Source organism: Apteryx mantelli, chromosome 12 (genome assembly GCF_036417845.1).
Source record: "Apteryx mantelli isolate bAptMan1 chromosome 12, bAptMan1.hap1, whole genome shotgun sequence".
NCBI classification, from domain to species: domain Eukaryota; kingdom Metazoa; phylum Chordata; class Aves; order Apterygiformes; family Apterygidae; genus Apteryx; species Apteryx mantelli.
In genome coordinates, this window is record NC_089989.1 from 8600850 (window position 1) to 8613539 (window position 12690).

The 12690-nt window shown below is 35.2% G+C and overlaps 1 protein-coding gene across 1 annotated transcript in view; it reads right to left on the minus strand.

Moving 5' to 3' along the window:
- The window catches only part of CNBP (CCHC-type zinc finger nucleic acid binding protein), a 73509-nt gene extending 64277 nt beyond the window's left edge, over positions 1-9232 (minus strand). The window contains exon 1 of the mRNA XM_067303849.1: positions 9210-9232. The gene's annotated coding sequence lies outside the window, so the exon portion shown is untranslated. The remainder of the gene's footprint in view (positions 1-9209) is intronic.
- Between the last annotated feature and the right edge of the window lie 3458 nt (positions 9233-12690).

A 12690-nucleotide genomic window follows, 5' to 3' on the forward strand; every position in this document is an offset into this window, starting at 1 on the left:
TTAGCATATTAGCACACTGCATACAGCCATTAATTTTTTTTTTTAACCATTTACAGCCCAGCACTGCTTTGTGAGTATATGTGTGTTTTCCAATATATTCTAACGGAAGTCTTGGGAGATGTTTTATTTTCTCTTTCTGGCTTCCTTAGAAATGTTTTAGGATTATATTTTTAATGAGGCATCTTCAAAAAATTTCAGACTTTGGAAATCCTTATCTTGGAGCATATTACTACAGGAGTGGGAGTGAAGGCTGGCAAATTTGAAATGTAAAGCACTGCCCTCTACTGCATCTCGAATTTCCTGTGTACCTTTCTTTACAAGAACATATGGTAGAAAAGCAACTGACACCCAAATCTTCCATTTTTGAAGAGTCACGATCTACTCATGAGGAAGGACACCCATAATGGGGTGTTTAACACTCCTATATCTACTTCTAAGGACAGAAGAAATTAAAATGGCTATAAGATGATGCCTTTAATACAGAATAACTTTCTCAGAAATGAGAGTCTTATCCATTACTTCTGTGCACATTTTGCGCCTAAGTGCCAACATTAGTATATGATTTTTCTACAGTGGGATATTGATGTCAGCATCACATGCATACAGATAAATGCTGTCCTTGACCTGATTCAGTGCATTAGGGCTTTTTTCTTGATTTGTGTTTTTCCTAGAGTTCTCTGAATTTAAAATTTTTAGTAAACAAAAAAAACCCCAAGGATTTAGTCCATGTTCACATTACATCACTCCATGTGACTCCTTCTGGTGCTATTTTTGTAGCCTGTGGTCATATCACTTAGTTCTTAGAATCAGGATGATAAATTTTAACACTGTACATTTATTTATTTAGTTAACTTCTGTATTTTTGACAGTAGAGTTCCTCATTTTACTTCTCTTTTGAGCCTGGCTTTTCTGTAAACTGTCCGTTTATTACATCAGGTGGAGTCTGCTATACTTTCCAGAATACCTGCATGGGAAAATGTTATTTCTCTTCCCACTTTTTTTCTTTCTTTCTTTTTTAATCTTGAGTCTTTCTTTTGAGAGCAGTCTGGGATGACAATCCTGTTTGCTTCAAACTTGCTTTTCCTGCACATTTAATGTTCCTTTCTATTGCCAAAAAAGTGCTACCTATAAACAAAAACTCCGATAGAACCATATTTTTATATTCTTTATGTATCTTTATTCCAAAAGTTAACACGCCAGATATTTCTTTGGGATACACCTGTCAAGGATTCTCAGATTATTTACAAAGATTTTGAAGGGTTAAAAAGCTTTTCTGTAATTACTAATTAAACTATCTAGTATTTCTATTTCTCTGTAAACAGTTTTCTAAGTATTTTTATGCCTTATTGCTCACTAATCTTTATTCTCCAATTTCAGAGTGTGTGGGGAAAAATGGTGTGTTTGTCATATGTTAATTATGCAGGGATCCAGCACTGCAAAACACTCACTGTCCTGAAATTTGCTAGGATTTTGTGAAGGAACAAGACCACTCCTGAATCTCAGCCACATTTTTTCTAATAAGTCTAGGCAATCCTAGATCAATAGATCAAAATTCATACAATTATGGGGCATTCAGAAAACGGATCTGAATCTAAATCTTGTGTCTCAAATCCTTCTCAAATTAGCAGATGCACATGATTTAAACTAAGCAATGTGTATCAAGAGATAGATTATCTATTCTTGTTAGTCAAATAGAGACGTTCAGTTTGAGTCTTCTGTTCTTAGCTTTCAAAAACACTTTTTTTTTTTTTTCTTCTTCGTCAGAACCCTGTACTTTTGGTAAGCTTTGGAGACAAAGAGGAAGCCTGCCCTTTCAATGTTTCAGTAATTGTACTAAAAGGAAAGTAATCCACTAGCCATTCAGTATGTAAATCAAGCAAAACAACAAAGAGTTTCCTGACATATCAGATCAGCACTTCATCTAAACATCTGAAAATCCAGAACTAGGAAAGGTATGAAAATGGCTTGAAATTACTTGACTGAGGTGCTGTCATTTAAAAGTGAAACTGTAATAATAAACAGTATCTTTGCTTTCCCCACCCAAATCGAGTCATGTAAAAAAAAAAACAACCAAAAACAAACAAAACCCCCCCACTGTCTTAATTTAAATGTTGGCTGCATTTCATAAAAGTAGAAATGATTTTTAAAACAGCTGTGTATACCCTTTTGGTGGGAGTTTCCCCAGTTTAGTTCTATCATTCTTCATATATTTGCTACAGAGGAGTCAAACATTTTAAGATCTATATCTTAATTTTGCAGAAATACGAGTAGGTTGAAATCAGGTAATTCAGTTCAGAGATATCCTTAATAGTTGTAGTCAAACTGCATTAAGTCCCATCACACAAATGGAAGGCCCTTTCTGCAGGACTGCCCGGTTGTACCCCATCAGCAACGTACACGTGCTAGTTTTCTAACTGAAGTCTCTACTGAGATAATACAAAACTGAAATCTTGATGTATAGGAACATTTCAATATTGTTCATCTCTAGACCCTCCCATGTAGATGTGACTGTTTGACAGTATAGTGAAACTGCATGATAGCTGTTGCCAAGAAGTGAAGTTTATTGTTATACCATAAGAATTGCAGGGGGGAGTTGTGTAGTGTAATGTCAGTATCTATTAGTGATTATATTTGAAGCTTACTTATATACAAACTCCCCTCACTTAATTATATATGAAGTTTAAAGTCTGTGAATGTGCTGAACTGATGGGGGTTCTCAAACGTGACTTCTAAGGATCCTGTTTCTTGTGTGGAGTTAGGTATATTTTCAGTGTTAAGCAGCATACCGCTTAAGGGTTAAAGGTCTAGATCTAGCTCATCTGCAAAAGGCATTTCAGTTAGCATGACTCCTTGAACACTATTTTAATTTAGATGTTTCAGGTTAGAGGCCATCTACTGAATCATGAGCTTCATTGACTCTAAATTTTAGAGCATACTTTGCCAATTACTCTTCAGATCAATTACGGTTTTCCTGTAAAAAGCCAACAAATGATAAGATTGCATATTAAAGAGTTAGATTCCCTTGACAAAGAAGTCAGTGGAAATATCTCCTGTACCAAAGTCCATGCAGGTCATTAGCGTAACACAGTCAAATATTCTGGCAAAAACAGACTTCTCAGTACAAAGTGATATGGTTTGGATGTTGAAACAACTGGTTGCCAGCCTTCGCTCCTTCATTTTTGTTCCCAGATTTCTCTCATTGATTCACTATGTGCCCTTAGGCAAATCAATTGCTGTTTTCATTTATAAGTAGCAGCTAAAAGGGCAAAATACTTGCAGGTGGCTTAGAGTTTGTGTAAAGATGCTATTCCAGAGACTCAGCATAATCTACTGACTTTAAAAAAAAAAATGTGGAAAAGATCCTTCCCTCCAAAACTAAGAAGGAGAAACAGCAGAACAAAGAGCACTATTAGCAGCAAGAAGTCATTTGTCAAAAAGTGTAAGTTGTTTCTAAATGAGAATTAAAATGCCCTTAGCTCTGGTATTTTAAATGTAAAATCATTGTAAGGCAAACATAAAACCCAAAAGACAGCTTAGAGAAAGCATAAAAACTATAAAAGACTTTCAAATGTGCAAAACCAAAAAATCATCCTCCAATTCAAGAAAACTTTACACTGATCGCTATAACATGTGAGGTCATAATAGGGGGAAAACACTTCATATTTCCTTTATTTTATTTTTATTTTTTAAACAACCCTCTTCCTGGATTCACTGTGGTTTGTAAGGTGCTATGAGACCCTAGGATAGGAAATGCCTACAAATACACCCCGAAGTAGCTACTTTATGAATTTGCCTAATTCCTCTTCAAAGCTATTTTTAGCCCCTACACAATGATTATAGGACATGAAAGAGGTAATTGTCTTGTTTTTTAAACCCATGTAATGATAAATATTGAATAATTATTCTCTGTTTATCTGTTCCATCAGGTAAGCACTTGCCACCTTATAAAAATAAGATTATTTTTCCCCTCAGTCATCCTTTTATTTTCCCCACTGAAGAGTCCTAATCTGTTTAGTCCCTCATCACATTGAAGCTGTTTTATATCTCTAATAATCCCTGTTGCCCTTTTCTGTTCCTCTTTTAATTTTACTAAACATTATCTGGCACAGGAACAGAGCTGCTTGCCATATTCAAAATGTGGGCACATCCTTGATTTATGCAGTGCAATAAATACTTTTTTGCTGTTTTTTGTTCTCAGCTCTCATCCTAAATTCCTAACATTGTTTGCTGCCTCAACCACTACTGAGCACTGAGCTGGCATTTTTAGGGAGCTATCCACAGTAAATCCAGCACCTCTTTATTTGGGTGGCAAGAGCTAAGCTAGATCCTTACTGTTTATGTGTGGTTTAGGTTGTCTTTTCCAAGACCCTTGCTTTGCATTTATGTGTATAAGATTTAATCTACTATTTCATGATCTAATATTGTGCTTTTTCAATTTTTGTGTTTTAGTTTTGACTATAAATATGTTTATCAGCAAACTTTGTTACCTTCCTGTCCACTCTTTCATAGAATTCATTTTTTTCCCCAAACCAGACAATACTTATAGCATAAAGAGGTAAAATAAATTCTAACACATATGGAATATATGCAAAATATACAAAAACTTTAGCAACTTCAGCTCTGACTGTATAAAATATTATTGACTGTATATAATTTTGTTGCTTGTTATATTGGCATGATAAAGGTAGGAGTAAAAAGGTATAGTCTTTGCGATATTCTTTGCATGGGCAGAAAGATACTCTTTCTGAGATCAGAGTTCCTAACTAGGTGGCAGTTTCACAAGCCAAATAATTGGATCTGGAGGCTGTTGCCAAATGGGGAGATTCCAGCCTCTGCGCAACTCGTCCACTAGGCTGGCTTCCTGCTCCTTGCACCGCGCTCATCAAGGAGAGCTGGGATTAGTCATGAAAACCTAAAAACCTGACTCACCATGCAGTCTCACGACTGCTAGAGCCAGTGTGAGAAGGGGCAGAAACATGCAGCTGAGGGTGAAAGGGGAAAAAGTGACTGTCCCTTTGGCAGCAGTCTATAATTAGACTGCATTAAATATATTGTGAAATTGCACTCTAAGCCTTATAGCACAGCAGTGTTCCTACTTTTTCTTTACAAAGAAGAAAGCTGAGGTACCGAGAATATAATAACCAAATCCATAGATTTTCCTTGTGGCAGAGTCAGGAAATTGTCCAAATATTCTCATGCAGTCTGATGCTTTGCCCCTAGCCAAAAAGATGAACTGCTGTCCACTTTATCCAACCTGTGATTCATTTTGGGCAAATCATTTGTGATTTTTATGCAGGTTGGTATTCACATTGCTTAACCAACAAATAAAAAGGTCACTAATGAAATATAAAGACTGATTCAGTTAAATCTATTTGATAACGTCTAATTTTAGTGAGAACATTTTGCAAAACTTTTTTTTTTTTTGACCTACTTTTGTAACTTCTGCAAATTGAGGGCTCTTCCCCTCCCCCCTCCCCAGCAACTTTAGATAAATACAAATAAATAAATGCAGCTGGCATTCGAAGGGAGGAAGCATGCTGGGTGGCACATATCTAATGCAGTGCAGGTGATGCAACAGCTTTGAAACCAGTGGCAGTAGTAAAGGCGGGGGATGAGAGAGAAAAGTATGAAGGCAGATAGTGATTAAGGTTGCCTGATATCTGCAGCCTTTTTGCTATATGTTTACTCTTTCGTTATCAATGGGAAATCAGAATAACAAGTTTGAGTTAAGTTTAAAAATAAAGCAGTTTGGACTGTTTGAAGATGTATGCTAATGGGACTGAAAGGAATTGTATGGAAGATAACAGCTGCTTCAGTATGACAGACTGACATTCATAAGGACTTGTGTTTATTCTGATACGCTAATGAAGACCAAGGGTGTTAACGCCTTGTAGTAAATGGTGGGGTATAAAGGTAGTATTTATATGGCTTATTACTTTGAAAATTTCCCACTGCATTAAGTCATCATGAAAGAATAATACTATATTCTGTCCTTCTGTGTAATAAACTTAGGAGGAATCCTACAGTGTTTCTTGAAACTGCTTTTTTTTTCTTTCTTTTTCTTGAATGAGGAATGCAGTATTCCATGTGAAAACTACCCATTTTCATAAGAAAATAATAATAAATGGTTATTCTTAATAACCTTCATAAAGGAACTTTTCTAATTTTGCTCACTTCTGACTATCTAGCCTTTTCTATCATTGTCAAGTTTTGTTTTTTTTTGTTTTGGGGTTTGTTTTTATTTTTTAGTAAAACACTTTCAATATGTTCTTGGATTTTTGAAAGACTTCTTAGATTTCTGGCCCAGGAGAACAGTTGAATTTACTCAGCATAAAGTTCTACAGAATTAGCTACTTTCTAGTAGCACTTTTTTACCAAGAACTTGAACTGCAAAGTAAAGGTAATCAGAACATATTAGCTTTTTGCCAAATTCCAAGTAAGGCTGCCTTGGCGAGCATAATTTCAAATCTTTTATGTAAGTTACTTTGCAATAGTTCACTTTCATCAAGGAAAAGCTATTTTATAGAATGGGAATCTTAGCTACAGTTACTTCTTGATTATTTTATTAATTATTGCTCCATATCACTGCTCAGCAGTAGCGTATTTTCTTGTAAATTCTTTCCATTACTCACAAAGCCACACAAACATCTTGGCACTTTCCTCAGTGAATTCTTAACTTCCTACAAAAACAAGCAACAAAAAGCTACCAGGAAAAATAACCAAAAGATTTTCAGTTACTCAAATCTATTTCCTATCCCTAAGAGAAAGCAGGATTTTCCACATATTTCACTTAAGTGAAATGCTCAAGTGAATTAGATGGCCTGTATTAAACCAAAACAAATCTATGATGTGTTGCTTTATATGACCTATATTGTGTCAAGTATGAGAACAGATTATATTTCTTATCCATACTCAGGGATTTCCTGTGACTGCTACAGAAATGAGATTTTTTTTTTTAATTGAATAAGCCTGTTTTTCCTTTGTTTGCTCCTTTGTTTTTTCAAATGCATGAACTGGCTGCCATCTTCCACTCCTTTTGATAAATAGAAGTTTCTTAAATCCAGTCTTTTAAATATAAATATAAATTTATATATAAATACTGCCTCCTGTATGTGTAGAATAACTTAACATCTGTAATTCAAAAAGTTTACTGTGATAACACTTTAATTGCTCTTTGTTACTCAGGCTACCAGAAGTTGAGATACATAGTAATACCAAATTTTACCACTTTGAACATTGCAAGAACAAATTGTCACAGCTAAGGTAGCGCGTGATGCCAAAGCTTTGCATTTGATAATGTTTAAATACTCTAGATTGGTCTAAGGTGTGTTCAAATGAAAACATAATTGTGCTAAGGCTTGGCACATATCGTCACATATTTGTGCACTTAAAAATAATGGCCTACCTTAGAATCCAGAAGCAAAGCAGAATGACAGGTACATCTGGAGAAGGGTTTTTTTTTAATTATTATTATTTTTCCTTTTACTAAACTTAGTACATTTAGTAATTTTGCTTTTAGTAAACTAGGTCCTAATCCTCTGATACTGACAGGTAATTTTTTTTTTCCAATCCTCATGTGTTCTACGGTTTATTTATTTCTGATTTTGATCCCCCTGTCCCAAAGTTTTATGCTGCAGCTTGCTTTCCTACATCTCTATGGGCTATCTGAAGTTGGGAGGAAAGGATGATTGTACAAGTTAAAAGGCAAAATGTGGGAATTATACAGAAAGTTATAAATCATGTCAGTGACATGTTTTACTGTTAGAGCAGTAGAAATCTGAGGTCAGACCTCTGGTTTCATTTGGATTATTCTGAATTTTCACCAATATAAACAAAGCAGGTGTGAAACATTAATTTTTACCAGTGTATCCTGTATTTCAAATACTCGGAATAATTGCTTATAAGATATGCACTCTTTATTTTGAACAAAACTGCATCTATAATCACCAGTACGTACTGGAGAATTAGCTTGGTTGACTGTATGTTGACTTGAGAAATTGTTGCTTTGTACTGAATGTTTCACCCAAATTTTTAGTTGAAATAGCTAATTTTGAACTCTGTGGTCCTGAGAGCCAGATAAAGTAAGTTAGAGCATTTACCCAGAATGTACTGGGTCAGGTGTAAGGCTTTGGTGTAAAGCATCTGAAAATTGTAGGCCTCAATGTAAAATTCTTTGTCATAATGTTTCTTTTCAACCTCTCTCTTCACAAGAGGTGAAAAACCCACCTTAGTGTATTATGAAAAGGCAGTCATAAAGGAGGAGTATCTGTCAAGTGTGTCCTGGGGGGATGTCTTAGCCGTTCATCCTCCTTAGATAGCAGTGCTGCTTTTGTTTTTCACCCTACTTGCCCCAGGAAAGATTTAACTTTACTTCAATTACACTGTCATGAGGCCATCATAAAGCACCTCTGTGATACTGCAAGCAATACTTGGGTTAGAATTAAGGTAATATCTTGGAGTATATAAAAGAACTAGAATAGTGGTCATCAAGCCCCAAGTTGGAATTACAAGCAAATATATATCATATATTGGCAACAAGAATTTGCTGTCTGAAAGTTATTGTGTGAACACTGAATCAGAATATTCTAACTCACAAAGATGTTAGCAACATCTGTTTTATGGAAAAATAGGACTTTGTTCCACAAAAAAAATGTATTTTTTTTTTACACAGCCCTACTGTTTGCAAAAACATTACTACTGAGATATCAGTTTTATTCTTTATTCTTTTTTTTTTTTAATGTTATGGCACTTTTCCATTTATGCAAGCCTTTATTCCTGTATTTCACCTATTTTGTTGCTAATAGAAAGCTACTGTCTCCACCAGATGTTTGAAATTAAGGAATGTTTGAATTAATTAATCTGAGTAAATCTGAGTATTAGATATCCATCTTTAAAGTATTAAAGATACTCAGGTACAACCAGACATGCCGATACTGATTTCTCAGCATTTGCTGAAAGATTTAACACATCTACTAACAGAGCATACTAGAGCTTTGGAGTGAGGCATGGCAATAGACTTGTATGTTTGCATTCCTTTGACCTGATGTCTTTGATAATTACTGTTGAACTAATTTAGTTGTTTTGTTCATGGCATTGTTTTGTTTTTTATTTTATTATCTTTCAAAAATATTTTTTTTCTATATATAAAAAATAAGACCAAAATGAACATCTTTTTGTTATAGGATTAGGATAAACATAATTAAACTGACCTTTCCTTTGCAGGCAGACCCTGATGCTTATCATCAATCTGAACACCATTGTCCAATCTAAGGAAAAATGAATTTGTATTTAAAAAAAAATAAATTGACAAATGACATCAAATATCTGGCAAATAAATACCCCCACCTTTATAATCTAGACACTAAATTACCCATATATATATACACATTTCTCCCAAGCCTGCATTTGCATACCTAAACTGGTGTATAGGTCTAGAGAACTTCATAGGGTGAAAGCCATTGATGCATTCTGCTGCTGACAAGAATACTGATGGCACCTGTAATGGAGCTGTGCCCCATCACCATACACTGCAACTTCCACCAAGGCATCTTAGTCTAGCTCTGAAATCTGTTTAAGGCATGCTGGTATACAGTACTTGTTACAAACTTGTACTGGTACAGCTATGAAGCTCAACCAGCACAATAATAAAAACCCTTCAGTGTAGTCATAACTTCAGACACTACTAACAAAAATGCGTTTAAAACATAATTTTAAATTGTCTAAGCACAAGTTGCTATATTTGACACTGATGTACAAAGTATCAAAGGCTAGCTTATTTGCCAAAGGTAATGTATGCTTTTAATCACCTATCTGTGTTCATCTGATTGTTTAAGATGAACTTGAAATACAATGGATAAACAGCATTGTGCTTAATGCCAGACACTATTTTTGTGCTTTGCCCAGCTTTTTATAACAGAATCCAGTAAATGAAAGGTCTCTTTCTCTTGGTACATGAATGTATGCACACGGGCTAAAATGGACTTCCAGTTTGTCTTCCTGCTAGACAGAAATATCTGGCATCATTCAAAGGTTCAATGTATTTATAACCTTCTACCTATACGAGTCTGGCTTTATCTGGGAATAGCGTGCTGGAGAGCAGCTGGGAAGCTGTTAGACGTGCTGCCTAGACTGCTTTGATCCCTTGTCTCTTAGAATCTAGCTTTGATAAAAGCTGAGTGCGATGTCAAGAAAAACCTAAAGAGTGTTTCTGTACACAATAGACAACATACGACAACAAGAATAGGTTTCCCTTTGAAACTCTAAAAAAGCTTGGCTTTGTCGTGAAGAATCACTATGAATAGGATCTATGAAAAGATAAAGGGAAGTTCTTGATTTTCTTTTGTTGCCTGTCTTCCATTCATTTAGCAGTTCTGGCTTTAAACATATGTATACACGCTCGGAAACAGTCAGATACATATATGCACACATACATCAATTTTAAAATTTTATCACTACTGATGTGATACTCATGATTAATCATATATAAAACTGGAAAGTCAGTGCACTCTAGAAATGGTCCATGCACAGCAAAAATAATGCATAACCTGAGGTCATTCTGAATCAGATGATCCATCTCTTTATGTAGCTCTGTATTAGGTGTAATAAAAAAAAAAAGTCTTCTGCAGCTGTGCAATTATATATTCAGGTTAGGTTCTAAAACAGTATGTCAAGAAAGAGCTATTTATGATTTGTTATTTTTAAACTGTAGTACCTAGTTCTGGATATATTTTTATTGTGGTTAGACTGTTTCAGAAAGTCAAAATAAACCCAATAAACCAGTTTGGTTAGGTTTCAAAAATAGAATACATGTATAAATCAAAGTGCTATATTTATTTTCTATGAAGTAGGAATGGTTCTTCACACAGCAAAAAAAAAAAAAAAAAAAAAAAAAGCCTGGATTTCTTTTTCTATTGGAGCTCATATATCGCTTATTCAAACTGAATATTTATTCGCTGTGCAGATGGCACCCATCAGTTCAGCATATCCATGTTAAATTCATAAAACATTAATCTAAAATGATTTTCCTGCTTTTGTATTCTCACTATAAAATGGTATACCAATTGACTTATCAGGTATGTCTTATGCCCTTCTTTGAAACTTCCTAAATTTTGTCTCTGACAAAAGGAACGTTACCCAGAGACTCAGTCCTTCTACTGAGACCCTTACTGCTATCCCTCGACCGCATTTCTAATTACAGGGAACAACAACAGCTATGGTGACCTAATAAAATACAACTGTATCTGCCAGACGCAATTGTACAGTGATCGCTTTGAAACTACATGGCTTGAGTGATTTTAGTCAGTTTGTACTGCCTTTGCAAACAAACTCGTAGCCAAGGTACGTTAACAGCAAAGTGAGTCAATAGACATGGGCTGAGTCAGACAGCAGGGACAAACAATTTTCTGCAACCAGGACCTGTACTTAAAATCCAGGCTTCAAAGTTAGGACCAGCATTGTTATGTGTCACAGCTTCATTTCATGTTAGAAGAAAACTAAATCTTGGCAATACATAAAGCGAATGAATACCTGAAATATAATAATGCAACTTAACTCCTCCTGTCTGGAGAAGAGTTTGAGAGAACTGGATGGGGTGGTACAGCACCTCTGGATTTTCCTAGAAGCAAGTTGCATTGCACTGAAATTGGAGAAGATGAAATTCTCCACTACACTACATACAACGAGCCCAGAGACACTGGATAGCTGCAATACTATAAATTATAGTAGGAGCATATGGAGGCCTGAAAACTAGTAGACAGTCTGTTGAAAAATTTAAGCATACGCTTCATGCAAGACTATCAGTGGAATTAACTTCACCTTTCCTTTTGGTGAAAGATCATTGCTTACTTTTTATAGTGCTGCTACTCTCAGAATAGTTAGTTTATTTCTCTCAGGCTTAATGAAAATTTGTTTTGATTTTACTCTGAAGTGTTTCCACAAAAACTTGCATTGAAAATTTGTTACGCTTGATGTTTTTGTCCCAAATTTTAAGTTTATATATGGACTATTCAAGACTCATATGCATATGAATACCTAATAGATGCATTATACTTTTAGAGATGAATCTGATTTGGAAGAAGTTATATACAAGTCTGTAGAGGACTACAGTCCTTGACACTACAAGGAATTGTGTATGTTTTGTGATAAGCATATTTCTTAAGTGGAAGTGTTAACACTTTTTTTTTTTTTTTAAATAAAGGAAGTAACTTCAGTATAAAGACAGAATGTCGTGATGAATCGGAGGCAAAATTTGTTTGCAGTATTGTAGAGGTAACTGCAGTATGATATATTTACCTTAGGCATTGGGTCTCAGGATGTGAATGCTGTGAAAACCAGCCTTTAGCAAGTAAATTGACCCCAACACAAATTAAAGTGATAAAGTGTGTGGGGGGGGGGGAGGGGGAGTGTGTGGGGGGGAACACATACCAAGAGCTTAGCAAAAGTTTAACTGTCTTATAGCACTCAAACAAATTGGCTTGACTCTGGAAGTAAATAAATGAAAGTGAATTTAAAAATAGATACTGCAGTGAAGTGTAAAGTAGTAACAGCATATACAAGTTTCATATCAGACTATCTGTTCTGTATTGTAAGCACATGACTTGACTACACAGAGACAAAGATGTGCTAAAAGAAATCCTTTGGGAGCTAGACTCTGCAGGTACCCGGGCCTACATCACCCCTTCGCACAGCCCG